The sequence below is a fragment of the Xyrauchen texanus genome, chromosome 39 (assembly GCF_025860055.1).
Source record: "Xyrauchen texanus isolate HMW12.3.18 chromosome 39, RBS_HiC_50CHRs, whole genome shotgun sequence".
Lineage (NCBI taxonomy): Eukaryota > Metazoa > Chordata > Actinopteri > Cypriniformes > Catostomidae > Xyrauchen > Xyrauchen texanus.
This window is the reverse complement of record NC_068314.1, coordinates 24,443,069-24,470,753: the sequence shown is the minus strand read 5'-3', so window position 1 is coordinate 24,470,753 and position 27,685 is coordinate 24,443,069. Positions and strand designations below refer to the sequence as shown.

General features: G+C 37.0%; 1 protein-coding gene across 1 annotated transcript in view; it reads left to right on the top strand.

The window, feature by feature from the left end:
- Positions 1-27,685, top strand: part of LOC127632775 (F-box-like/WD repeat-containing protein TBL1XR1) — an 81,197-nt gene that overhangs the window by 30,391 nt on the left and 23,121 nt on the right. The window contains exons 2-3 of the mRNA XM_052111536.1: positions 1,585-1,634; positions 19,190-19,255. The gene's annotated coding sequence lies outside the window, so the exon portion shown is untranslated. The remainder of the gene's footprint in view (positions 1-1,584; positions 1,635-19,189; positions 19,256-27,685) is intronic.

Here is a 27,685-nt window from a genome sequence, read left to right as displayed (position 1 = left end):
GTTATAATACTCAAACGGTGCAAAAACATGTTGTAAATAGAAACCTTTAACGCAACAGGAGCAGACTTAAACTGAACGCTGTAATCTTCAGTTTTTATGATTACATAATCGCGGCAGCCGTAATCGTAATTGCGATTTAGTTTTTTGATTAATTGTGCAGCCCTACTGTCACACCATGTCCTACCCGGACACAACGTGATGCTGCGACATGCAACAAAAGGTATCTTTTCCATGTTAATCAGATGTTTTGTGATTACCAGCTGCAATAGGACATTCTATTTTTGGAATGGTTCCTATTTTCTGCGATGTTGCGCCGGGAAGCCCATGAAAATGAGTCTAAAATCCTTCTCATAACAGTATATTAAAGCCGAGGTGAAACTAGCTGGTTCAAAACAACTTTTTCACTGAGGATGTCACAGACCTGCATAATGTTGAGTTTGAGGTCTCGTTCTCTTCAATTGGACATGTCATAGACACACACAGGCACACACACACACACACCGGTGGCTCATTTTGACTTTCTCTCAGCTTTCCTGTGACATGGAGAATGGCAAAATAACAGCATAGTAAGGTGTGAGTGCATGAAGATTAAACATAGACTGAATTTTTATGAGATTCAGTGACTTTGCCCTGGTTTGTCATAGAAAGTGTCCATATTCAGCTTCAGTGAGAAAATTAGCTATGTTCAACAAACAGACTCTTCCATCTGACTGTTTTAACATCTGCTTTTATTGTCATTTATAATAATTTTAGTGCATTAATATTGCAGTTGAAATATTGGTAATTTGAGTTCAGCAGATGAAAGAAAGTCATACACATCTGGGATGGCATAAGAATGAGTAAATGATGAGAGAATTTTCAGTTTTGAGTGAACTTTTCCTTAAGGTGCAGAGATGTTAAAATAATGTTCACAGAGCTACATGAGCTTGGCTTGAAACACTGTCACACTTGAGACTGCTTGAGCAGTCAGAGATTCTCAGCAGCAAGCAAAATAAACTGTATCAAATTATCAGCAAAAACATCTATGAGGATTCCACTGTCAGAGCGATAATAATATTTAGATTTTCCTGATTTTTGGCCAATTATATATTGGTCGGTAATGCACCCCTACTAAAAAATTGCGTTTTATCTGCTATGACACTTGTTTTGGCCTGACAACATCTCAGCATATGTCATAAATATACTACGCGTTTCCTTTTAAGTAAAGGCAAGCCAAATGTTTTTTTTTTTTTTTTTTTTACTTAGTTTAAAGCTAGCCACGTTTGTTTTTGGTTAGGCATAATACCTCAAATCCTTAATTTAGTCCTGTCGTGTCTCGTGTGTCTAGATTTCAGATTGTTGGCATAAAGTATGTTGTGTATTGTAGCTTATTCATAAAGCAAGCAATGTTATATGAAATATTAATTTTTATGGACCAACCACCAAAGGTGCTAGGCATCCTATAGTGTTTGTTAGTCTCATTATATTTATTATTACTTTTGAACATGTATTTGATACTTGTATTGATTTCAGAATGGCAGAGACTTGATATCTACATGCCACCAAATAATGGTTATCTTTTCTGTGTTTCTCTTTTATCCCCAGACTGTAGACTCTTGCTAAAGGTTCACATTGGAGCAAGACTGGATCACATGGTAAGCCAACAAAGCTTTTCATTCCTAAACTGCAACTATTAGTTTTGGTCAACTTTAAGGCACAATGAGCCACACACACACACACACACACACACACACACACACACACACACACACACACACAAACACGCACATGTCCTTAGTATGTCTTTAGTGCCATGGATGAGTACAGTGGTAATTTAATCAATTAATGCCTGATAATACAATCAGGGTTAAGCCTGGCTGTATCTTATTTAATGTCAAAAGTATCCAAATGTCTTCTGCACAAACCATGCTGACAGTAGGCTAAAGCAAATGATGTACAATTACTGTACTTTAAGCTGACACATTGTATCTCAAGAGATTGTAGACGATTGCATTAAAGCACTCAGTTCACAGTAATTCACAGTAATTGTTCACTTTTAAGAATCGTCTGTTTCATGCACAATGTACACCAGTTGTGCTTCATCAGCTACCAACATGTGAGGACAGCAGAAAAGGCTTTCCTTTGCCATAAACATTTATTATAAATAGTTTTAAGCAAAATCTCACACTACCCTCCCATTACCCTGATTTCGCTCAGAATGTGAACCCCTTACCAGTGTTTTTACTTGCTTATCCAATGTGTGCAAGCATTGTGCACATGCCCGTTTATGTTTTGATGTCAAAAGCAATGAATAAGCCAATGATTTTAAATATAATATAAATGCAGGTCTCTTCCATTGTTTTTTTTAAAAATTTTTATAAGCTGATTTTAATTTTTTGCTCTGCTTGTATATGTGCTTACTATTTACATTTGTAATGTAAAATAAACCTTAAAATCAACAATACAGGTATCTCCAATTTAATTATGTGAGGACAATTAATTCCTAGAAAACGTCTTGAGTTTGTGTAAAACGAGTCCTTATTTTACCATAACCAAAAATGCTCCAAATGATTAAGTTCTTGTTTCACACTAGGTAGCTAGGTTGCCAAATGAGCTTGCTTTTTTGTTGTTTTTGAAAAAATTTACTACTGTATTTTTCCGAAATAAAGTTGCACTTGAATATAAGTCGCACTTGATCAAAATCAGGTTGTTGAGAGAGGAAAAAACACACAGATAAGTCTGTATAAGTCACACTGACAGAGGTTGCCTGCGGCAGGCACTATTACCCGAGAGGAGCCGCCTGACTTCCATTCAGATGCTCACATGTCAGACGTGCTCCGTGAAGAAGATTACCTCAGGAAATATGCAACTATATGCTTTGTAAATCTATGCTGCATCAAAATAAACTGCTATTAGTCTGTGAGTAAAATAGTATGCCTGTTGTATTATATTCATTCATTAACTTCTATCTGTGGATATTTCTGATATATTACCTTCTATGCTGTGCATTAATTATCCGGTTCACTGACTGAAGGTTTTTACTACGAGTTTAATGAAAAATCATTTTGTGGGCATGTGATGAGTTGCGTTTAACAGCGGTCTAGAGTTTGTAGAACAATAATGTTAAGATTGGACCGAATATTTAAACTGGTTACACAAAGTACTTTGTAAAGGCAAAATACTCTAAATTGGCCACTTTTTAAAACACTTCCGTCTCTATGACTGATGGTTTCATCTGTTTGAGCATAAGCATACATGTTTTGGTGTGCGTGCATTTAAACAGCTGACATTAATTACTTATAAATTATGTATAAAAGTCACAGGACCTTGTGGATAATGAAGAAACTGTGACATTCTGGAAATTACAGTACTTTCAAGTTATTTTCATTACAAAGCAAGGTTGGAGCTTGGCAAACGTATTTGGAGAGCAATCATGAAAATGAATAAATGTGTTCTTAAGGCTTGCACAGTATACAGTTTTACCGGTTATACTCTGTACATAAAACGACACTGGTGCAAAATTTATACTGGTAAAATAGGTAAACATTATGAAAGAAACTTAATGACAACAGTTCCTATATGAATAGCCAAACGAATAGAATAGTCGTTTGAGTTTGCGAGCCAAATGTTTTTTACTGACATATCAAAATTACCATGTACGCTGATCGATGGTGATCATGCATGATGTGACTCCTCACTTATAAAGTGTCATTTCATTGCACTTTCCCCAGTTGAAAATGTGGAAATTCTGATTCTCCTAGTTGAATGGAACGCTTCATGAATCAACACAGCAACAACAATATGGAGCATCGCGGCTTTCTCCACAGGAGCGAGCACTTTGATAGATCGATCGATCGATCCTTCATTGTCATTGTCACCAGTACAACGAAATTTAAAGTGCTCACCAGTCAGTACATCATTCATAAATTCATAAAATAATAAATAAATAAAAACATTGTATATAAAAACTGCCCAAGTATGCCCACATACCCACATAAAAGTACATTTTATCATTGCACATCCCTTTTTACACTCAATTGTAAACCGTATTACTTCATAATTTATTAGCAGTATTGAGTATGGTAATTGCTGTAGGATAAAAGCTGTGTTTGAATCTGTTTGTCCTTGTTTTGACTGATCTGAATCGTCTACCTGACGGCAACAACTCAAACAGAGAGTGTCCAGGGTGTGAAGAGTCCTTTATAATGTTCTGTGCTTTTTTGATGCAACTGGAGCTGTGTAGTTCTTGTAGTGTGGGGAGAGGGCAGCTGGCGATTTCTTTGGGCCGTGTTGATGACCCTCTGCAGCGCTTTCCTCTGAGCCACTGTGCTGGGGAGACACACGCACACATACACCAGCCGCGTGTGGCAGTGGACACAACACTCGCAGTGTTTCAAACATCTAGACAGAGCACAGCTAAATAGAGCAGAACGCAGCGTCTTCAAAACTGAACTTCAACTTAACATGCTTATTTAAAGCGCGATGTTTATGGCATCTCCTGTTAAGCCAACCACAATTTGAAAATAGACTGGTTCAGACAGTCACTAAAAAAAAGGTTGCATGCTTAATAAGATTACTTCGGTAACCTGAAGGAAGAACAGACAGACGTGCATTGTGAACATACTTTCATTAAGTTGGGCAGCGAATCTTCACATAATGACAAAATATGATGCATCAAATTTTGATTATGCTAAATGTTGACAATTTTGTAACAGATTATTTTATAACTATTACCCCTATAATAGTGAATAGACTATACACTGGAACAACAAGAAGCAATGCCGTAGCCAAAATCATTTGTCATGTTGTTATATTTATATTATACAGTTATCTACATGTCATTTCACTGCGAGTACTCAAGTTGACAAAATGACCAAAATGCCCATCCCTATTCAATACCAGCACCTAAGTTGTACACTAGTATTGAATTTCCATGTTTTGGCTTTGGGCAAAAGAGTAACATGCATGGACACTGTATCAGCTTTCGACAACAAAGCCAGGCTTATTTGTGTCTGGGTTGTTTTTACAAGATCAATCTTTTAGAGATTTAACCATGAAAAGGTCACAAATGTCAATGTGTTAAGCCCTGCTGCCTTGAAATAACACCATATCACTTGGTTCAATTTATTTTTCAGTTACTATTACACTTGAAATTAGGGCTGGGTAATATGGCTAAAAATTGTATCTTGATTTTTTTTAAATGTATCTATTTATGCATTTTCTCTGAAATGGTTTTAAAGGGTGTCCCCCCCAACCCAATCAGTGCAGGCATCATTTTGACCATTGTAACTAGTTGATAGTAAAAGTTTTGTGTGAAGTTTTTATGTCATAAAAAAAATGCTACATTAGAATTGCTGTTAACATTTTTGGGTGATGCAAATACATTTTTGAAAGAAGGCGCTTTTCCACAATCTACTGGCACTATTCGTTGAAACCTCAATGAATCAATGAGCATGTTTACTTGCATGTTCTTTTAACTATTATGCTTACTAAGCCAACAACGCATGTGGTCATGTACTGTAAACGCAATAAACAGTGTTCTTTCATCGATGTGAGGCCATGATCATCGTAAGAATAAACTGATCAACATGGGTAGATTTTTGCCCATTACTCAGATTTTGCATGAGAATAACAGGATTAAAGCAGAGAATAACAGGATTATTTCAAATGTCATGTAAAAGCAGATTTCTATCTTTTTTATCTCATTTTAGAGTGTAATCTGTGTATTGGTGTGCATGTAAATGTGCTCATTGTCAATTCCCCCTCCTCTAAAACCTTTTGCTTGCCTCAAATGAACTTGCCCTGATTTGAAGATGCTGCCAGCTTCCCTGATTATTAAACATTAATGTCAAGGCAACCGCCATTTAGTGATGAATATGCAAACTGCAACCTTTGTGCCTTCGGAGGCTCCATCTTTCCTTATGAGTCTGTTCCACTGAACTGTCACTTTTGAGCACACAGTTATGTGTAGGTGGAAGACTAAATGCTCTTTGAATGGAAACTGTGACATCTGTTTCCTTTAAGCTAAATAGCATTGCAAAGTTTTGTGAGAATGAGTATGCCAAGTTTTGATTTCGGTGTGAGACTTTCAGGACGCCAGACTGTAACAAAAATGGTCACAAATGAAACAAAAAAAATAATTGCAACAATAATTTACAATCTAGTCACCACTGGTGATATACAGCAGGTGAGTGTTTCAAACCGGTAGACAGAGCGCAGCTAGATGGAACAGAATGCAGCGTCTTCAAAACTGAACTTCAACTTAAAATTTAAAACGCGCCGCTTATGGCGTCTCCTGTTAAGCCAACCATGATTTAAAAATAGATGGTTCAGACAGTCACTAAAAAACTGGTGTGCACTTACTAAGATTACTATGGAAACCTGAAGGAAGAACAGACAGACACACATTGTGCACATTCTTTCATTGAGTTGGGCAGCGAATCTTCACATAATGACAAATGTGATGCATTATATTTTGATTGCATAATCTTTCAACATTTTGTAACAATTTTATTTTATAACAGCTTATAATAATGAATAGACAATACACTGAACAACAAGATGCAATGCAGCAGCCAAAGACGTTTGTTAGACATGTTATTATATATACAGTTATTTACAGTACTGTGCAAAAGTCTTAGGCACATAAAATGCTTCACAAAAACATTTGTCTTCAGATGGTTATTTATATTTTCTGCTTTAGTGTGTCAATAGGAAATATACATTTTACGCTACCAAACATTTCTTTTGCAAATAGAATAGAAGAACAGGGAGCCCTGCAACAGATGGCATGGTCCCCACAGAGCCCCCCACTGAATAGTGAGTCAGTCTGGGATTACAAGAAGAGACAGAAGCAATTGAGACAGCTGTAATGATAGAAGAACTGTGGCAAATTCTCCAAGAATTTGGAACATCCGATCAGCCAACAACCTAGAAGAACTGTGTCCAGGTGTACCTTGGAGAATTGGTGCTGTTTTGAAGGCAAAGGTGGTCACACCAAATATTGATTTAGCTTTTTTTTATGTTTACTGGACTTTGTATGACGTTAATTGATAAATGAATACTTTTTATGGCACTATTTTTGAAGACATACTCACTATGCAACATTTTTCCTTAGTGCCTGAAACGTTTGCATAGTACATGTCATTGCCCCTCGAGTACTCGACAAGTAATTACTCAAAGTACTCAAGTAGACAAAATGCCCATCCCTAATATTAATGTAATTCTAATAATATTATTTATGTATAATGGTACACTTATTAAAACTGACTGATTCACGTGACCGCGAAAATAGCACGTGAGGCTATCTCAGATGGAGATTTAGGGAGGTGAGAGGTGTAACAGGTCTTCAGGATGATGCATATGTCTGACTTAAGTGTATCTTTTCACTCTAAAGATGGTAGCACAACACATTTGTGCAGTTTCTGCATTCTTGCTGTATTAAAAGGGAGCACCATGATGTAAAGTATCGCTCCAACATGGCATGCTTGCGATTTAAGACATCTTTGTTTGTTTGTTTATAAACAGGAGTAATAGTTTTATTGCATCGCTCGCTTACAGAGATGCGGTGCAGCACCTTTTGCATGTCCAGTTAACCGATTTATACCCATTAATATATCTATGGTTCACAAAAAATGCGCTTCCCCACTGCGCATGCTCAGAAGCTGCTGAACGCTGCACAAGTGAAGGCAAGAGGGAGAGAGAGCGTATTATTACAATTGTTCTCAATCCCCTCAAACCTGTGCTATTGAGCTAATTTTGGTTATTGAGGATTTAATCAGGCAACTTGTGTGGTCGGCAAGTAAAAATCTCTTTAACTTGCCCATTCAAAATTCCACTTGTCCCAGACAATCGTTAATGTTGATCCCTGATTCAGTTTTTGAAATAAATAATACAAAAGTGATCATCAATCGTTTGATGACAGGTCGTTGCCTTGTGGGATGAGATAAACACTAGTGTCAATTTGTCATCACTACAACTGTCAAGCAAGTCTTACTATACAAAATACTTGCATACCAACAACTTGTTTTTTGAGCAGAGTATGTGTTATGCATGTTTATTCTTTGCTGCATCTTTCACTGATGTATTGAAAAGTTCTGTTACAGTTTACTGTGATAAATGTCAGTAAGGGTGTTGATGTTCAGATGTGAAAATTGTTATTGATGTTGGTGCAGGGCAGGTGTATTCTCTTTCTCATCAGCGCTGTTCAGAATGTCTGGGCTCTCCAGCTGTTTGACATTGTTCAATTGCTCCATAACGCTTTACATTTACATTTACGCATTTGGAAGACGCTTTTATCCAAAGCGACTTACAGTGCACTTATTACAGGGACAGTCCCCCCGGAGCAACCTGGAGTCAAGTGCCTTGCTCAAGGGCCCAACAGTGGCATCTTGGTGGTGCTGGGGCTTGGACCCCCAACCTTCTGGTCAGTAACCCTGAGCCTCAACCACTGAGCCACCACTGCCTAAAAAGTGCTTTAAAAAAGAAAATTCTCATGTGATCGTGCATGTGAGCCGTTCTGTGCTATTCTGTCACCAGAGCTTGCAGCCCTGTTGACGGACACACAGTTAGAACAGAGTGCAACTTGAGGCTTCAATCACTCTGCGCGCACATCTGTGTCCCATATAAAAAGCATATTTAGCGCTCATAAAACTAGATGAATATCATAAGGTTGCTGCATCGCATGACGGAAATGTGTATGGACATGGCTGGCATTAGAGTGTTAAATAAAGGTGAGGACAGGTGAAATTGCAAAAATTATAAAATCTTGTTTATTTATTTTTTCAAACATGTTCATGATTCAATTTTTCCAACTTTTAGGTGTACACCAACATGATCCAAATGACATGAAATGTTCTTTAATTTCTCTAACCAGGTTGCTTTGCATTCTAATACAGTATTCTTTTCATTATAGGTAACAGCGATGTGCATGTAAATTGCACGAAAAACTGCACCACACAGGAAGTTGTCAACATAGTGTAAATGTAAAATGAATTTAAATCAATAAACCCAGATGTTCAGAAATAATATATAAAAAAAAAACAAGAAAACTGCAAAATACTATCTAAGACAAGTCTGTCTTGAATGTTATCTAGAAATCAATATCTGTAAATTTTTAAGTTTATCTAGAAAGTAGTAATTTTATATCACATAATATAATCATAAACCAATGCAGATAGAGGCGCACCCTCTAGCATTGCATGCCGAGTAGCGCAGCAATAGTAATTTTTATTTTTTTTTACAATTCAGCTCGCATATAATCGCTTGCAAAATGTTATATGCATGATGGACAAAGTTGAGCTAAAACCACACTGTGTACAATCGTACTGGGAATATTACGGGTTTCTTTTACATCAGTCTCTGTGTTGTTAACCTGTTAAATTAACCTGGAGTGCACACACGTGCAGCTGATCAGATCGGGAGCGTCATTAAGCCAAGCGCTGTGATTTATTTTTCTCTTCCATATTCAGCCTTTGGTGGCTTGACCACATATCTAAACAGTATTTGCTAATATTATTATGCAATACCTTGATTCTTGAATAAAAATAAAATAAAAATCACGTCAAAACGTGAATTCAAATTAATCGGAAAAAACACCATCCTTAGGTGCATCTTAAAAAATATTCATCGATGTTTACACATTGTATTAATGACATTGCATTGTCGGTTGTTTGATGGATGCATTGTTGGATCGTTACACCCCTAATAAACTTTAGGGATTTCATTCAATTTGGACTCTTGTAGTATTTATATATATATATATATATATATATTATACTGTGTATATACACTGGTGGCCAAAAGTTTAGAATAATGTACAGATTTTGCTCTTATGCAAAGAAATTGGTGCTTTTATTCACCAAAGTGGCATTCAACTGATCACAATTTAAAGTCAGGGCATTATTAACTTGAAAAATTACTATTACAATTTAAACTACTTAATAAACTACTTCAAAGAGTTCTCATCAAAAAATCCTCCACGTGCAGCAATGAAATATTTGCAGATCCTTGGCATTCCAGCCGTCAGTTTGTCCAGATACGCAGTTGACATTTCACCCCACACATTCTGTAGCTCGTGCCATAGATGTGGCTGTCTTTTTGGGCACATCTCACACACCTTATAGTCTAGCTGATCCCACAAAAGCTCAATGGGGTTAAGATCCATAACACTCTTTTCCAATTATCTGTTGACCAATGTCTGTGTTTCTTTGACCACTCTAACCTTTTCTTTTTGGTTTTCTGTTTCAAAAGTGGCTTTTTCTTTGCAATTCTTCTCATAAGGCCTGTACCCAAGTCTTCTCTTTTCTGTTGTACATGAAACTGGTGTTGAGGTGGTAGATTTCAATGAAGCTGTCAGCTGAGGACATGCAAGGAGACACCGATGTACTATCCTCTTGTTTAGTTGTACATCTGGCCTTCCGCATCTCATTCTGTCCTTGTTAGAGCCAGTTGTCCTTTGTCTTTGAAGAATGTAGTGTGTACCTTTGTTTGAAATCTCCAGTTTTTTGGCAATCTCAACCATTGTATATTCCTCAAATTCCTCATTCCTCAAAACAATGATTGACTGATGAGTTTCTAGAGAAAGCTCTTTCTTTTTTGCCATTTTTTACCTTAAGACATGCCGGTCTATTGCATACTGTGGCAACTCAAAAATGAACACAAAGACAATGTTATTAATTTAATGAACCAAATAGCTTTCAATTGTGTTTGATATGGCAAGTGATTTTCTAGTACCAAATTAGCAATTTAGCATGATTACTCAAGGATAAGGTGTTGGAGTGATGGCTGCTGGAAATGGGGCCTGTCTAGATTTGATCAGGAATTAATTTTTTCAAATAGGGATGTGCTGTTTTCTACATCAGTAATATCCTGACTAAACTTTGTGATCAGTTGAATGCCACTTTGGTGAATTAAAGTACTAATTTCCTTCCGAAACAGCAAAATCTGTACATTATTTCAAACTGTTGGCTGCCAGTGTGTATATTAGGGGTGCAATGGTTTGTATTATGGTTTTAGGGTCATGATTTCGGTACGGTTTGGTATTAGCTTTGTTCAGAAAAAGAAAATATTACTGCCAAATCCAAAGAATAATCTAATTGTTAAACACTTCAACAGGTTTGCCCCTTAAATAACAATCATTGTTTTACAATAGTAACCATAGTTCAAACATGGCATTTGTAGTATAATTTACTGTCATGGTTACAATATAGAAACTAATGTATTACTGTTATGAAAGCATCATTATTTGTATCGAAACCATGATTTCTGTTTAGAAAACCATAGTGACAGTCATGGTTACTACAATATTACTATAGTAAAACCGTGGTTAATTTTCGTCAGGGTCCTTAATAAAAAAAAAAAAATAATAATTCTCTAATTACTAAATCAACATTGTAATTTAATACCTGCACTTTTACCTTTTTTTTAATAAAAAGTAATGCATTAAAAAAATGTACGCAAATAATCGCAATGCCCCCGGACCGTAATAAGGAACATTCCTGAGAAATGCAAGCTTGTAGTACCACCTATTTACTACAGAGGGCAGTAAGTGAAACTTCAGCTGTATGGCAACGAACAGTTTATACAGTGAACAAAACAACCCTTCAACAGGCAGTATAACACAAACATGCGCTATATTCTTGCGTTCAAAACACTTGATGGAGCTGAAATTCGAACTAAGGGATCTCAAGATGTGTTCTAAGTATTAAACTATATTTAACGTGACACAGTGACCTAACATTTTTATGTTTATGAAGCAACACACCCGAGATGCTACACAAGCATGTCTGATGCAGCTGTACATTGATGGGTCCTTAAACAAGCCCTCATAATAAATCTCAAACTGATTGACAAATTCACTTGTATTTAACAAGTGAGCATTTCACAATGCTCACTGAATGCTTTTTGTTTTTGGCACCATTCTGAGTAAACTCTAGATACTGTTGTGCCTGAAATTCCAAGGATATCAGCAGTAACAGAAATACTCAAACCAGCCCATCTGGCACCAGAAATCATGCCATGGTCAAAATCACTGATATCACACACTGAAGCTCCTGACCCGCATATGTATGAGTTTATGCATTGCACTGCTGCCACATGACTAGCTGATTAGATAATGGCATGAATAAATAGGTGTACAGGTGTACCGAATAATGGAGTCACTGATTGTAATTTGGGCTTGTCAAAGTAAATAAGACATGTCAGAGTAAAAAAGTTACTTGTCTGAAAAGAAAACAGGATGAAATAAATAAAGCCTCCATTGCCATCATTTACAACCAGTAGGGATCACATTAAGATCATAGTGCCGGAAGATGGTTTAACCTTGTTAATACAGGCCCATTGTGCCCCATGCTTGGCAATATGTAACAGGGCAAAGTAGCTAGCTTGCTGCCACATTGACGACGTTAGCTACAGTGAACATCTTATTCGTATCTCAATTGTCAGCCTACACAACTAAACTAAAATTATTGGATTGTCATTTGTCAGCCAAGATGGGATGCATCTGAAAGACATTGCAGAACATCACTTTGTCTTCCTCATACCGCACCCAGTCAAGTTCATCCTTCCAGTTAGGGATATATTTCCTCTCTCTTTTAGATATGTAACCCGCTGTGTTCGATTCAGTGGTTCTCTTTTGTGGTTTTGCCATACAACTCAGGCTGGGCTGCAGAGGCTTGAGAAACATTGCTGCCTATTACTAGATTGATAGCAAATTAGAAAATGTAATGTCGAATAGAATTCTGATTGATGAAGGAAGATGTTGTTTCTAAGCTACTGCTAATTTTGACTTGCGTGTTTGAAAGCCATTTGGCTTCCACTCTATGTGGCAGCCTACACACTCTAGACTATTTTCAAAAGCAGATTAAGAATGTGAACTTAGTTCAAATTAGTGAACTTCAGTGTTAATACTGTAGTTAGCATGATAACCTACCGTAATCATTTATCTTTCTTTCTCTTATAGTAACTTAAAACTTTGTCTGATGTGGTTGCAATTATTTGTACATTTGGTGGAAAGTCTCCATGTAGAGCAATTTGGAAATCTTTTAGAATAGTAATTATAGGTGAAATTTGTAATATTTTAGATGTTACAATACTTTCTCAGTTTATTGTGGAAGGAGAACTATTCAAGTAAGCTATACATAGTTAACTTCCTGAAGAGTGTAAACATTGTGGCTTTGTGGTGCTTTCAAAACAAAAAAGTTTGCTTTGTATGTTTGAGTATGTTTGAGTGGTCATGCAATGGTGTTGTGTTTATGGTAGGACTACCAGTTTTTTCGAACAGTGGCAGATTGGTGCAGAGGCAGTAGGAGTATTTGGGATGCCTGGTTGGAAACATTATTACTGCAGTTCTGTTTGCTGCTAGAAAGGCTGTTAAAATAATATTCAAAATTCGCAAATGCTATTGCGAAACATTTGGCACTATTGAAAATGTTAAAAAAAGAAGAAAGTTTTTTTTTTTTTTTCACCCTGTGCTATATTGAGAGCACTACAATATATTATTTGATGTTTTACCTTGTGAATTTAATTGTTTCTTTGAAAATATACACTCATTTCAAATTGAAAATGTTGATTTTTAACAAATCTAGGCCGCCTGCTTGCTCATGGATAATGCGTTTTTTGTTCCAGCATCGTAATGACACCTGTGACTTCTTGAAGTAAATGTAGGCCAATAATCTGAGCTAATGGGAACATGCACTGCTCTGAGAGACATAGCAGGTGCAATAGTACAAAGAAGTCTCAGAGACCCTGGAGAGATGTACTGTGAGCTGACTGCTTGAAAGATGTAGTTTCCACCCTTTCAGAGTATCTCTGCTCAAGCTTAACCTTTGTAGACAATAGACCACTGAAACTGGCCAATAGCTGTAACTTAGCCCTGTTAGGCTTTATATGTGCGTTTCAGGTCATGTCTTTGGAAATGAACTCATGCATCCTTCAGAATGTTACCACACTTTTAGTGAGCTTAAGATGATGATTCATTTATGCAGAAATTAATTCCAGACCTAGGCTTAATCTGTGCCTGAGAAAATTGCCCTACATGATTTGTTGATTTAACTTCCAGACTTGATTTAGCTGCTGGGATGTGGCAGGACAAGGTTTCAACTTATGGCGCTTCTTTCAGACACATGTTTTGGTGATGGTTTCTTTGAGACCAGGGCTTGCAATATAGCAATATATATTGTGGTGTTGATATAAAGTATGAATTGACAGAGATTATGCCAGGGGTGCCCAATACGTCGATCGCGATCTACCAGTCGATTGCAAAGGCAAGGCTGGTAGATCGCACAAAATTGAAATGTACTTTTGTTAAATTTTTATAAAAATAAATATAATGTCTTTCCTTCTTTTAGTTTCTGTCAGACTTGCACTTGACGAGTAAATATTGACCAGGCGAGGTTTTGTTTATTCAGTTGCCATGACAACTAGGTTTGCGCATACGCGTCTTCCAAGGACTTCTGAGAACAGAGCGCGAAATTGCGATGCTACTGCCTGGATTAGGCAAAACTGAATGGAATCAGACAGATTATGCAAAACTGAATGGAATGCAGCCATCCTTAGCATCTATTCTCAATTTGTCCGGGAATTGCTTGCTGGTGACATGTGAATGTTTTGTAGCCATCCTTAGCATCTATTCTCAATCATATTTCTCTCTTGTCAAATTCGCAAAGTCTGGGAAAAAGAAAATGCTGTGGTTCTTCCAAAAAAGCTTTCCTTTACTCCTCGCCTTGCGCAACACGAAATCTTTTATCGCATAATCTCAGAAATTTGGCATTGCTGACATGTTCAACAATTCTCACAGAATTTCCCTCACTTCTCTGGCCAAATCGGCTCCCTGACTCGAGGCCTGGTCTGGAGTGTCAGCTTGAGAACGTAAACGTCTTTATATGTCTCCAGAGCCCGAGGTTTTTTCAGCCACGAGTTTGTGGGCGTGTTTGTGCGCCATTGCCCGATCTGCATAATTCCTTAGTGAATCTGCATTAAAACAGTGCGGGCTAATAACTGGCAATTCTTTGACATATATTGTCCTCCTAGAACAGTTATGGAACAGAGTGTTTCAAATCTCACCGGTTTATATCATTAAAAGTGTTAAAACTAGCAAAGTGCGCAGAGCTCACTGTTCACGTGAACCTTGCATGGCGTCATGTGACCTCCTACCATTTGTTTTTCGATGTAAACGCACTAGACAAGCATCTTTGTTTCGTTGTTTTTGTTTATTAACCCTCTGGGGTCTGAGGGTGTTTTGGGCCCTGGAGAAGTTTTGACATGCCTTGACATTTGTGCTTTTTTCAGTTGCTTAAAAACACATTAATGGCTAAAGTCTAATAACGCTGTGTTCAGCACAAACTGGGCTACAATAATATGTGTGTACATGTTTGTATTTTTGAGAAAATAACGTTTATGCATGGTTTTTGAAAAAAACAAAATAATTTTAAGTCATTGAAATGAGGCCATATAACACATACTAAATATTTGTCCACAAGACTTTTGAGAACTGGATCTTGGATGAACTGGATGTGAAAACCATCCTGATAAAACAATTTAGTAATTGAACTTTTGTAAGACACTTTTAGTGTTAGGTCATATTCGATGAGGCGTGAACTATAATGAATATTGATTGTAATTCACACCTGAGGAGACAAAAGACCCCTCCCCTGGGCCTATCAATGAGAAATGTGACAGAAAAAGAATGAATGCAAGGAGACTTAATGATCAAAATCAAGTTTTATGTTAAAAGAAGTAATGACTATACATTTTCTTTACATAAAGACTTTACTTAATTTTAGACCTACACTAAAGAAGCCTCTTCTGCTGTCCAAGACTGCATTTATTTGATCTAAAATACAGTAAAAACAGTGATATTTTTGAACTCTTTTTTTCAATTTAAAAGAACAGTTTTCTATTTGAATATATTGTAAAATGCAATTTGTGATCAAAGCTGAATTTTCTGCATCATTACTGCAGTCTTCAGTGTCACATGATACTTCAGAAATCATTATAATATGCTGATTTTCTAAAATGGGCATATTTAAAGTGTATTTTACTAATTTAACCTGAACACATATTTGCTAGCACAAGCTTTGTTGATGATAATGACGCAGCATAAACACTAGATAAATATAATCTTAACATTCATATTATTTTTATATCATATTACATATCATATTTATATCATACAGCATACAATTGAAATACCTGCTTTAGCTGAAACAGCATTTAAATGGAACTAAAACTTGCTTATTAGGACATATTTCAAATTTCAATACTCTGAATCCTGGCTGGCAAGTCTGGAAACAGTCCCACTAGTAAAATATGTACATGTTTATATAAAATAACATGTCAACTAATGAAAACTAAATGACTTACTTGTCCGAAATTGTATCCTCGGCTGGATCAAGTCTCTCTTCAAAATACAAATGTTCATAGGAGTCCCGCTCTTCTTCTGAGGAAAATTGTAACTCTTCGTCACTATCCAGGAGTTTCCTCACTTGTGTATCGTGCTGTCTTTCAAATGCGCAGAAAAGTGAAACTTTGTTTTTAAGGCACAGTCGTGGGCGTTTACCATTTGATTTGATCGTCTCAGCACATTAGCGTATGAATGACGTGCTCTGTTGGTGGGTGTGATCACATTAGAGATAATTCGCTGAGCCAGTATAAACTGTATTTCGCAAAGTTTCATACAGATTACATTGCAGTAGAATATTTGTTTTAAATTTGAATTGTTTTATTTAAAAGTAGACATTTTAAGCTTTCTTTAGACATACGTTTCATTTTTGTGAAGTGTTTCAGATATATGCTCGCAAACCCAGAGACTGCTTACAGCTCACCCTTTTTATTTTCTTTATTAAACATTGTTATTTGTTTAAACATTAATTACCAAGATATTACTTGCTTTGAGGAAGACAAATCAATTATTTCCATATTTTAATAGGAATTATTCAAGTATTTTATCCACAACATATTGAATGTTTGTATTACTATACATATCAATTTAAGAAGTGAAACTTCTCATTTAATAGCTCATTTAAGTTCAGTTAAAGACAATTATTTGTATATTACAACCTCAGCCTAAGTGGAGAGTGGAAGTGATCCATAATACTACAATAGTAGATCTATACAATGCAAACAATAAGACTGTAATTTAAAAACACAAAATAAAGATTCAATAATTATGGGGATGACATATACTTTATTAAAAATGAAAATGATATTCAGAAATATGCAATTAAAATTACAATAATTAACAGTTTCTTTGGCATTAAAATTATATTAGAGAGATGGGTACACGCTAAACAAATTAATGTCCATTACTGTGCTATGAAATCGGTGCATTATAAACAACTTGAGATGAGGACACATTCATGGGGAACCAACTTGTACTTATTGTGGCTTTTAGATGCAATTTTAAATGGCCTACTCTACTTAAACAGACTATCTTCTAAATGGTAAATGGAATTTGACAGCAACTTTTCTGTGACTGGGTTAAAAGAAATAAGAAAACAGTGGCGCACACATACTTAGGGACACACACTTAGGGATTCTTGAAACTGCAGCACATTGATAAAATACTCAGAAGTCATGAATATTAGTAAACACGTTACAGTAACTTCACCAGAAAAAAAAAAAAAAACAATTATAAAAACATTGTGATTGCTAAACACTCTGGTGTAACGGTTCAAATGTCTCACGGTTTGGTGTGTATCACTGTTTTAGGGTCACTGTTTCAGTACGGTCCTGTATTTGCCATGTTAAAAAAAAAATATATATATATATATATATATTAATATTACTGCCAAATCCAAAGTAAGCATACTCTATTGTTAACAAACACTTCAACAGGTTTGCCCTTAATTAAAATCATTGTTTATAGTAACCATCATTTAACTATGGTATTTGTAGTAAAAACATAGTAACCACAAAATCAACATGGTTACTGTCATGTTTAAAATATACAGTATAATCGTGGTTAATATATGTAAACTACAGTATTACTGTTGTAAAACCATGGTTAATTGTATCAAAACCATGACTTATGCAAAGAAAACCATGGTGGCAGCAGTCATGGTTACTACAATAGTACTATATTAAAACCATGGTACATTTTCATTAGGGCCTTTAACTAAAAACCCTTTTCTCTAATTACTAAATCAACATTTTAACTTAATACCTGCACTATTATGCTACATGCATCGGCATAAAATGCATTTCAAACTCTATATTTTCAATATTCGGAAACTGCACATCACTATAGAAGGAACTTGGCTGTTAAAATGGATACGACAGATGTTGTGACACGTCTCGAGTGATTTATCATACGCGGAAATCACACATCTTTGTCAGCGGAGTAGAGAAACATAGCATTGGCAGTGAACACCTCAATTGCTTTAGTTATTGTTTTATGCCTGTCCAAATTAGTACGGAATGCCTGCTTAAAAAACGAAAGGGATTGTGTGCAGTCTCGGCGCATCTGCAGTTCTGTGATTTTGACATAATTACCATTATACAGCACTCACGTCAAGTGATGTCTGCAAACTGCCTGTTTTGTAAAGGGTTTTTTTTAACCATCGTTGTTGTAGTTGACTGCAAAAATAAAATGTTTCCAGACAGGACACCTGAATAATGCAGGGGGCTTCTCTATCAGCGGCTCGTTTTCTCCACTTGCCATTTTCAACTACAAGAAAATGAATTCCAGACAGAATTCTTGCAGAAGAGTGATGTCATCAAGTTGACCCACGTGAAACACAGGTGGAGCGTATCCATCTACAGATCCATTCAGGTGCATTAGCGGAGGTTGTAACTGTGACACATCCATTAGGAGACTGATATCCTGCCGCTCCTGTCCTGAACTGCGAGTGAATGAACCGCCATAGCTTCTGACACTCATGCGACACATCCAGTCATTCTGTCTGTGCTTACAGTCATAACGTAAACTCGCAATGGCGACTGACGTAATTTTCTGATTTCACACCAAATCCGACCCAACAGCTCTAAATACAAATCATTAGTGTAGGCTTATCATAGTGAATCAAGGTAAGACAATGACTGGGTTTTGAACGTTATTTTTTTTATGTACTCAATTAACTTTTGTTTATTGTAAAATAAAATAAAAATCTTACGAGTTGGTTTAGTTTGGGTGTGCATTGCAGGTGACTTTCAAAAAGTCCAGGTGCTTGACAATTTCTGCTTCATTCATTCCTTTTTTATTTTATTGCAGGTGCTGATACACTTTGGTTGGATTCTTGAAAAGCGTTTACCTTGCAGAAATAGAGCTGATAGTGTGGTGAGTATAAATGCATGTTGGTGCTAAGATGGCTTTTTTTCCTCTAAGAAAAATGGTAAATCTATTTTAGCGGGGCTCTGTGATTTTGACATGGAAAATCCATAGCTGTTTCGGAGGCTGTTTAAGACAAATATGCCGGACGGAGTGTTCTCTGCTGTATATGCACAGCACTTTTAATGAAATAATGGCTTATAATGAGTATGTTGAAGTATTAATTGCTTAGTCATTGTGTTGTCAATTCTTCATGCTGGAGACGTATTAATTTTTGTTTTGTTTTTAGAGACTTTAGGATTTTGCGCTACATAGCGCATTGTTAAAGTGCCAGTCTATTCGCAATGTGAGTTAGGTGATCACTGGTGAGTGAAATTCCAACATTTACCAGCCAGTTGATAAATATATACATTTTAGTTGCACAGCTCGAAATTTGGAAGTACAAGTGATTTCCTCACATTGTAGTGGAGGATTGCGCATAGAGTAAAAGATCGTTCTTGGGATTTAAGTATCGATTTCGAGATCATTTCAATAAATATTGCGATGCATCAACAAATTTTAAAACCAATGCAATATTTTGTGATATTTTACAAAGGGTTTATTTTGTATTCCATGTTCAATAATGTATTTTATTTTATTTTTTTAAATGTTTGATCCACAATAAACACATAATTTGCATGCAACCACAGAAAATGTATGTGCAATGTAGTTTGGCCACACAAGCCTGTCACTTCATAAACTGGCTGAATTAGTTTTAGATTTCTTTCTGGCAAGTTTTCAAAGCTGCTTTTCAACTGTACAAACAGTCAACATTTACAATAAAAACAGTTATTCAAGAATCCTGTATGATTCTTGAATAGATATGCCCCCAACTTGGAAATCAGGAATCAAAGGAATTGTGGTGCTGCTAATATATTCATCTCATACGTACAATCATTCTGATGTGACTTGAAGGCAGCAAAAATCTTCTGCACAAGACCATCATCAGAACACAAGTGGATGATGCCTGCCATGTAAGTCGTAAATTCAACAGCCTGCTTTTTATAATGGGCCAAAGTTCACTATTTTAGCCTGAGTTGCCTTTATCAGTCACTGTTGCGATTTAGAACAAACAAAAGCTGCTTATTATAATCACTAACACTAATGCACACAGATCAGAACAATGAATGAGTCTGTGTGTACTGGCGCTGTGGTTCTATCCATAGTAACTGATTTTGGCAGGTGGTGATATGATGTAACCCTGCTGAACAGCTTGAGCGAGATCATCTTCCAGTAGATCTTTTGGCAATTTCTGTCCCACAGCCCATTCTAGAGTCTGCATATGTAAAAAATAAAATAATAATAATTTATGCAACTATTTAAGAGCATGTGAATCAGGCCAAAGTGGATATATCTATAGTTGTGTAGTTCTTCTTTCACTGTAGATAACAACCTGCCCATGTTTAACTGGGTCTCATCAGACTTTGAATATGTTAGTCATTTCTCTTCTCTGTTGCATTATGATGAATTCCTGGAAATTTTTACAGATAAGAACACTCGGATGTGCAATAAGAGCTGACTGGGGGTGGTTAAACTAATTTGGAATTTATTATTGGCTTGCTCCGAGCTCCAGCAGAAAGGATGGTTACAGGGTTCACATGGATTTTTAAAGTCTTAAAATGTCTTAAATTCAGTTTTCAAAATTTAAGGTCATAAAAAGGGGAAAGACAGGAATCGTGATATGACCTAATGGGATTATCAAACTTCGAAAGAATACGATTTAATTAAATAAATGCATGCACTGCATCCTTCAAAGTGAGAACGTGACTGTTGTATTTTCTCCAAGCACGCGGGGACTTGTGTTTCCAACTGTTGCAGAGCAGTTTGCAATCATTAAGCCATATTGAACATTTATGAAAAACTATCACTAAAGATCAGCTGTTGATGATGATGATGATATAGTGTTGATAAATGTTTACTTTTAATTGTTTAGATTGTAATAACTTGTAGATTATTGTAGTAGTGCACATTTGATATCTCTTATCTATTTGAAAGAGCAGCTGGAAGCAGTGAAGCGCAAACATTTCAAAATAAGAGTTCCTGGTGTATTTCAAAGTTAAAGTGCCTTTAAAAATAAAAGTTCCCCGCTATGAATCAAATCTCTTGTAGCCTCTGTCTGGCCCTCCCATCACAGGAAGAAAAGACTAAGAACATTTAATATAGGCTACCAATTAAAAAACTATTGGCAGATTAACTGGCTTACTTTCAACACATCGAATCAGCACATTCCAATATCAGTCGACCTCTAATTTATAGCTATTTATATAATGGTACTTAAACCAATTTTAATGTGAAATACATTTAGAAAACATATCTTGAGTATTTTAAACTTGCATATAGCCTACTCTGTTTTACTGATAAGCAACGTTAAGGCCATGTTGATTGTGTGTCCCTGCCTGTTTAAGTAAGAGTCTGTGATACATGATTTAATTTGAGGTTGTGTTGGTTTGTTTTGGTATTGGGATACAGTATTCATTTTATTTGTTCAGGTCTTAAAAAAGGTCTTAAAAAGTTGTAAATTTGATTTTAAAAACTCTACTGCAACCCTGGGTTATTTTATTTGCCTGGCCAGTTATCACTCACTTTTGTCATGCTGGTTTATCTGGATATTTGAGCTTTCTGGTGGTTTTACAATATATATTTAGATTGGCCAAAAAAAGAAAAGGAAAGAAAAAAGCACAGGGGTTATTGTCAAACTGTTTTCTCCCTGCTCATAATCTTTTAGTTATTTCATTTTTTTTATATATATATATATAAATAAGATTATTTTTAAGGATCATTCAGATTTTCATGACAGTTTAGCATACAGAAATCTGTAATGCATCCAGATGTTTTACATTTTATTTCTCCATTATATTTATTGATTCTTGTTGGTGTAATACAGGAATTGTGTATGGTTTATTGCTTAATTAAATTAGCATAAATTAACAAGTACAACAAATGCTATGATTTAAATGAAATAATATGTAAATAATATAGTTTTTTCTGCATTAAAATACTGTAATAGGAATGACTTTTTTTGCATTGTAATGAAAATTAGGGGAGGGGATTTTGATAATAATGTCATTATAATAATGCATAAAACACAATGCAAAACAACTAATTTGTCCTACAAAAAAAAGCTTTATTTTCTTTTAAGCTAAATATAATTTCTGGGGGGGGGGGGGGGGGTAATTTGTGCCCCAGAAATGTGCTTGACCGGTTTTGTGAGATCCACTCCTTAATTATTCCACATTGGATTCCTCTGTTCAATTAGCTCACAGTGTTTTGTCCATTGTTATAAACATTAGCACCTTTGGTCCAATCTGGATTTGAATTTAGTGATTCATACTATAAATACGCTGTGTAGATATGGATGGTGGTCTTCAACTGGCTTGCTCACCGTTTATCTCTGTAGTTGCAGGCAATCAGACCACATTTAGTGTCACTCCTTAATAGAGGTAAATTAGTTCATTAAACATCCCCAGCACGACTGTCTCTCTCACACAAAACCAGCCCTCTGGTTTATTCAAGGACAGTAAACCCATGACCTGTTCTTCAAACAGATGCAAATCAAGATGCAGAAGAATTTATATTTATTTTGGTGAATGTGGAGTTACAGTAATTAAGAGTCACAGAGTGCATATGTCTAGAAAGATACATACACACACACACACACACACACACACACACACACACATTCTTGTTGCCCTCTGTCGAGTCTTAATGTGGAGCAATGGGATGGCTCTTTCCCCCAGCCATCTCCCACCTGTGCACCGAAGATAAAATCGTAGATGTGTGTGTGAAAGTGCGGGAGTAAACATTTGATTTCAGAAATGCTCTGATAAACTACCTCAGACAGCCATGCTCACCCACAAACAATGCCACATATGCATATAACCTTATTTCTCTTTGTAATTTCGTCCTGTTATTTCACTCATGAACTTTTCTGTTATGTGTTTTAAATGGTAAAACCAAAGTTTGCCTGTGGTGTGTTCTTTAATAAAGGTTAAGCCCTAGATTTATTGTTGTATTGTCATTCCTCCAAACATAGTCCTAATAATGTTTAGATGCATAACATTTTCAAAGATTACTGATATTTCAAACCATACTTGACTTTGCTTTAAACCTTGCTGTGTCCCGACTCAAGGTTTGTCCCTTTAAAAACTTGCAGAATGTGAAATTATACAGTATGTGTATATATACACAATATATACTATTAATAATAATTAAGCAATTAATTGTTCATGGCTTTAACATAAACTATTGGCTATTGGAAAAACCAACAAGCCCAGTCCAACTTCATGTTTCTATATGAAATATTTTGGGGAAAAAATGGTCGAACGGTCAATCACTGAGATCACATTTTTTCCCCCCATTCTGATGGTTGAACATTACCTGAAACTCCTAACCCTTATCTGCAAGATTTTATGCATTGCACTGCTGCCACATGATTGGCTAATTAGATAATTGCATGAATAAGTAGGTGAAAAGGTATTCCTAATAAAGTGCTCAGTGACTGTATAATCTTCCTGTGAAAAAGGAAAAAAATAATGATTGCATGCATGGGTGTATACAAAAGAAGTCCTATAAAATAGTGGTTGGCGGATATATCATTGAGGCCGATTAATCAGCTGATATTCAGAATTTTTTAATTATCGGCATCATTCATTTTCCACTTTGGCTGATTTGTGTCTTGAGGGTGCTGAGAATCACCTACTTGCATGTGAAGTGACTGAGGCATGTAAACGACCAGTCACGGTTTGTTTTGTTATGTGCCATTTTGTTACTACAATAATAGATCGGTGTGCAACACAGTGTCATTTAAACGGTCTGCATATCAGAGCCATGTCAGGAACCTTTGAGCTTATAATGTTAAAGTGCTTGTCATTCTCCCTTTCTCTCCTCAACAGTTCCCCATTTCTTTTTTTTCTTTTTATACCCTTTTTCTACCAGTTTGGAATGCCCAATTCCCACTACTTAATAGGTCCTCGTGGTGGCGCGGTTACTCACCTCAATCCAGGTGGCGGATGACAAGTCTCAGTTGCCTCCGATTCTGAGATCGTCAATCCACAAATCTTATCACGTGGCTCGTTGTGCATGACACCGCGAAGACTCTGCATTTGGAGGCTCATGCTACTATCCCCGATCTGCGCACAACTTACCACGCGCTCCATTGAGTGCGAGAACCACTAATTGCTACCACTTGGAGGTTACTCCATGTGACTCTACCCTCCCTAACAACTGGGCCAATTTGGTTGCTTAGGAGACCTGGCTGGAGTCACTTAGCACATCCTGGATTAGAACTCGTGACTCCAGGGGTGGTAGTCAGCATCAATACTCGCTGAGCTACCCAGAACCAGTTCCCTATTAGATATTAGATTATTTTTTACAAAGTTAAAGTTTAGTGTGAAATTGAGTTAATGTAGTGCCAAATATTTTTTTTAGCAATTTTATGTTGATATATGTATGATATACTACCCTGCCTGATAACAGGCTACCCTGCTCTCTGGATATCAGCATCGGCCAATAAAAAACCCATATCGGACGATCACTACTATAAAATGTTCTCTAGAAGTAGAAACCCTCTCCTCCTAAATAATTATTATTTATGGTCTAAATATACAGACCATAAATAATTCTGTCTGCCTCTAAATAGCAATAGCAAGTTTAAAAACATGGTCCATGGCTGTGACGTACCTGAAGTTTATTGGCTATTTTAAAAAGCACAAGCACCTCAATATTCAGAAGTCTGGGGAGTATGTCAACAATGGAAGAAAAAAAATTCACTCATTTCATGTGGCTGACAAAAGAAGGATTAACAATGTTTTGTATACAGGAATATGGCAAAAATGGACAAGTGCAGCCGTTACTCATTTTAAAAGGCATCGCAATTTTGATATTGACAGATCTACAATGACAGACTGAAGGAATCGGCAGGCTACAATTAAAAGGTTCTATATAAAAACACACTACTACAATGCCTAAGGGGGATGCATACATGTTTGACTACAGGCAATGTAATCTGTTGACCTGCTTCTTGAACATTTCACACACCACAAAAAAGGAAGAGTATGGAGACCCATTTATGCCCCTGAAGTGTTTTGTGGGATCCCGATCCCAAAGTAGGTCAGGTGAGGTGACATGTTAATGTTGCTGGTCCCATTTGATTAGATTTTTTTTTTTGCCCTTCGGATAGTGGGTTGCATCACAGGCAGTATAGGCCAGCATCTGTCTTAATCGCTTGTGACAGTGTTCGCTAGCATGTGGCATCTAATAAGCAATGGTCATTGTTCCTGCCGGATTGATTGGGCTGCTTTGCCTTTGACGGAGGGATGTGAGCCATATGCTTATTTCTCCATGATCGCCTAGTGGAAATGGTGTTGACATAATTGTCTTGAAAAGAGACAGAAAAATAGCAGTATTGTCTGGTTTTGGGGTGTCTGTAGCACGTCTGCTTTTGAGTTGTTCTGTGATGTTATTTTGTAACGTTGTGTGTACTAGCTAAGTGTTTATACTGTAAAAGACCTTAGACTTTAGAGTACATGCCATATTTGATAATATCAGAAATGGAACTCTGAGTGGTAGAACTTCAATCTATAAAATATGTTACAGTTATACTGTACCAGGGTGGACATGGCTCAGCCGACAAATTTTTGCAAGATTTGCAAGACATTGACATACTTCATCCCTTGGTGCCTTTAGCAAATTAAATATTCTGTACCTTGGGCCAACTTGAGCAGAAGTATTTTTGTGTAAATCATACGTAAAACCATTCATATGCAAAGTGACACTTTCATTTCAATGGGACAATTTGTAAATGAATGGTTTCACAAATGATTTACACCAAAAATGTGTTCTGCTTGTGTTTCTTGGATGAGGCCCATTGTGTGTATTTTAATGTAAACATTTGCATTCTGTTTAGTAGTTACATTTGTACCAAGTCGTTTATAATGTTGTCTGAAAAGAAAGTCAAACCTGAGAGTGATTTTTAATGCTTATGCATTTGTGGCACTTTTTCTTGTATGGAACTGGTCAAGAGGAACCCTGCCTGTGAACAGTGTCTTGAGGAATTTGCGCCCTACGGTCAGCATTGCACAAGTACACAAGCTCTCTAGGCTTCTTATCATTCAATGAGGCCCTCTGAGGCTTGAGAGGATCAATTCACTGTTGTCAAGGGATTCTTTTGAAAAGCTCTGAGTACGACTGCAAAATACACACACAAACGTGTAGTCGTCTAGGGCTGTCACAATTATGAAATTTGGCTAATGATTAATTGTCAAACAAATAACTGTGATTTTATAAATTTTGTCTGTTTTAGGGCTGTGACGATAAATTGCCATATCTTTTAAGCTATACTTTTTTTTAATTTTTACCCATTTCAATATTGAAATGGGTAAAAATGACAAAAAGCATATATTTTTGTATTTTTCATACTAAATTGTTTGAGATCTTAGATATAAGATATAAGCTATAGATATAACCCTAACCCCTAACCCTAAAAATGACTAAGTCATTTCTGGAGTGGGTGTAAGAACAAGGCTGCCAGCCCGGCCTTGGCCGGGAGGGTGAGCCCAAGTGGGCATGAGGCGGCTCTAACTACTGCCTGGAGGGTCCAGAAAGTGGTATTGTGTCCTTTAAAGTTCTGGGAGAGCGTGCGATAACCAGGCCCTCCATGGTACCGAGAAGGCCGAGCAGAGTGAGCCCTCCTGGCTTGAAGCGAATTTGTGTGGCCTGGATGACTTCGAGTTTTCAGAAAAACAACTAAGGATTTACGGTAGAGGGTGTAAGAACCAAAACCTCCGCCCTACCGGCCGAGGACGAGAGGGTGCACCTCGGCGGGCATGAGGCGGCTCGACGTCCCGTTTGGAGGGTACAAAGTCAGGTGTTTACCCCAAAATGTCACTTTTTTGGGAGTTCCTGAATACCAGGGTCTCCAGCGTTCCCGGCCACGCCGATTTCGTTTGAACCTTTCGGCCACGGATACGAGGTGGAGGTCCAAAAACGGGGGTTTGGGCAGTGGGGTGCCGTCTGAGATTTGTCCTGCACGCTTTTTTGTGGACTTCGTTTTTGGCTCACTCTGTGAAACCTCCATGCGATCAAAGGGGAAGGTCGCGGCTGAACATCCTTCACTCAGGGCGGCCTGTGGATGCTCTGGTGGGTTTCTAGAGCAAGGTGACGTGTTGCAAACGCCCCTGAGAGTCCGGGGAGGGTTGCTCCCCCTGTTTTGAAGTGATTTTGAGCCCCGAGGAACGAACGATTAGAACTGGTTCCAAACAACCGAGGCGATAGTGACAGTGTGGCAGGCTGGTTCGGTCATCGCCCCTCGGATGCGGAGCAGGTCCAGACGGGCCTGGAGGTCCGGCCAGGCAGGAGATAATGTTAGGCTTTTCGCGATCGTTGCTGGGCGGACAGGCTCTT